Source organism: Psammomys obesus, unplaced genomic scaffold (assembly GCF_907164565.1).
Source record: "Psammomys obesus unplaced genomic scaffold, mPsaObe1.curated_primary_1811, whole genome shotgun sequence".
In the NCBI taxonomy this organism is placed as follows: Eukaryota; Metazoa; Chordata; class Mammalia; order Rodentia; family Muridae; genus Psammomys; species Psammomys obesus.
This window is the reverse complement of record NW_026588368.1, coordinates 4,117,916-4,120,836: the sequence shown is the minus strand read 5'-3', so window position 1 is coordinate 4,120,836 and position 2,921 is coordinate 4,117,916.

Below are 2,921 nucleotides of genomic sequence, written 5' to 3'. Positions count from 1 at the left end.
CTTTCTTTCTTTCTTTCTTTCTTTCTTTCTTTCTTTCTTTCTTTCTTGTGTTTCCTTATTCTCAAGGAAAACAGTTACTATGGAAAGAAAAAAATGTTTACTTTTGCCACTTACTGAGTGGCTGACTACCAGGGAGACCCACCTTCCCTCCAGATTGTCTAAACAGGTGAGCACATATGCCAGTTGGCTTTCAGTCCATGAGCGCAATAGGAAAGAGTGTCAGTAACTGTGGGAGAGTTTTCTAACTACCACGTTTAGTAACAGCCTACCGTGCTAGCTTTCACTTAGGCTTGATTTTTTTTTCTTTTTCTAAAAGGATGTATAAAACCTGAAGGAAATTGAACTTATAGTATCTTATGTACGGAACTGAACTTTAAATGACATTTTTATTTAAATGTTCTTTGTATATAAATTATTTTTCCTGTCCTTCAACTCCTCCTAGATCTTTCCCATCTCCCTTCCCACTCAAGTTTATGTTGTATTTCTTAAAAAAAAAAAAAACAAACCAAAAAGCAAAAAAAAGTCAGACAAAAAAACATGAAGATTAATAAGACAAACATACTAAATCAAAACAACACACACACACACGAAATAAAACGAAACAATAATAATAAGTTGAAAAAAACCCAGAAAGAACATGGAGTTTGTTTTGTGTTAGCCAACTACTCCTGGGCACAGGTACCCTAGAGTGTAATTGATACACAGTAACGCTCCATAGTAGAAGACTATTTTTTCCAGCATATATCAATTGCAAATAGCTTATTAGTTAGGACCTTTGTGTTTACTTTCTTTTCTCGGTACTGACATTTTGTCTGTTTTGAACTTGCACAGACCTTGTTCATTCTGTCACAGTCTGTGTGAGTTCATATGTGTTTTAGCACTGCGGAGTCTGGAAGACACTGTTGCCCTGTAGTCCTCTACTGTCTCTAGCTCTTATGATCTTTCTGTCTCCTCTTTCACATACAAATCCTGAACCTACAACAGAGACCCGCCTGAAAGATACACCATTGCAATAGTGGCACAGATGTGATGGACGCTAACCAACCACTTTTGATTGGATTTAAGGTGTGCTTTGTAAGATAGAACGCATACCTTACACTACTAAAGTAGTTGAAATCCTGGGACTAGATGGGTCATGGGCCTAGGTGAAACCCTCCTCCTACTATTCTACGAAAGAAGCATAACAATAAAAGGACTCCTGATGTTATCTTCCTATACCCACAGATCAGATCATTGCTCAGCCCTCAATACAGCAGCTTCTTCTTGCATTAGGTGGTAATTAACAAAGAGATTCTCAAGTAGACTGTGTGCAGAGAGAGACTTTGGGGCACTCACCCTTAAATGGATCTGGAAAAAGTTCTTTACCACCCTCTTCCCTCAGGGCTCAGGCTTCTCTCCAGAAGAGGAGGTAGAAAGATTATACGGAACTGACCTAAACTACAAGGTGAGAGGCTTTCGAAAATGATGTGATTCAGTCAGAAGTTAGAGCCTGAAAACATTGAGAACTGGGGGACCAAAGGGAAAAGGGACAGGTAAAGAAGCTGTTTGCCAAAATCAGGGTGGGGACTATTTACCTGATTAGTCTTCTCAGCTCGTTATCAACGGTCCGTGTTGGGATCATCTCTTGAGAGCCCAAGGGCCAAATCCAGTTTTTATCTGTCTTGTAAAGCAAATTTTACTAGGACACAGCCACAGCACATGGCTGAGTTCACCTCACAACAATGGCACTGAGCAGCAGCAACAGAAACCATATGATGTGCTGAGCCTAAAGTGTTTGCTATCTGGGCCTTTACAGATGAAGTTTTTGGTCTATATCATTTAAACAAATCAATGAAGACGTTATGCAGATAGTATCGTACCTTCCCAGTGGACATACAATTTGTGTGTATTGTGAACACACACTAGATTAGGAAGGGTGACAAAACAGATCCCCAGTTTCTATTCTCAAGGAATCAAAAATCTAAATGATATAACAAAGACTAGCACATGTGTAAAACAACAAGAACCACCCCCCAACACACAATATAATTATGAATATAGCTTGGTACATGGGCAAGTACTAGAATTTGGAGGAGGAAAGTGGAGACAGAGATACCCCTGGTGGAAAGAGAAGGTTGTATTTGGTACGATGTTCTTCCAGGACAAGAAGACTCTAGAGAGACGCTGGAGAGATTGGAGAGATGCTGGAATCTACCTGTCCTGTATTTCTACTCCAGTACCATTTAAGTCACTGTTATTTTCGGTCTTGTGATTAGGAGATAACTTACTGACCAGAAATATTTCTGAGTAACCTCAGTTGACTGACGTTTCTGGGATTTGGAATTCCTTCAATCTACCAAAAATACCGAAAATTTACCCACAGAGTTTAATGTTCTTCCTTGGAGACAATCTCCAAGGAAATGATCTTCAAACCCAGTTCCCAAATCTTGGCTGTCTCCTAGTTGTGTGGCTCTGGGAGGTCCCTGGAAACACTGGCCCTCGTTTCTTCAGTATAAGACAGAGTTATTAATAGAGCCAACCTCATGGAGACTGCATCGGACATGGATTCGCCTGCTAGTTTTTAGACCACATTCCTTTGGTGGGACTGCCTTGACAAGCCACGGGGGAAGAGGATGTGTCAGTCCTGATGCAACTTGATGAGCTGGGGTGGACGGGAAAGGGAGCTCCCCTTTTCTGAGGAAAAGAGGAGGATGGTGAGGAGAGGAATGGAAAAGAAGGTGAGACTGGGAAGGGAGGAGAGGAGGGGCTACAAGGATGTAAAGTGAATAAAATAAATAAATGACTAAACAAAACCAAAAAAAGAGAGCCAACCTCGTGAGCTGTCATGAGAACTGAGAGGCACGACGCCTGTGGAGTGTTTAGAACATTAAGCGCCCGTTAGGAAGATGGGTCTCCACACGCATTTAGCTGTTTGACGGTTT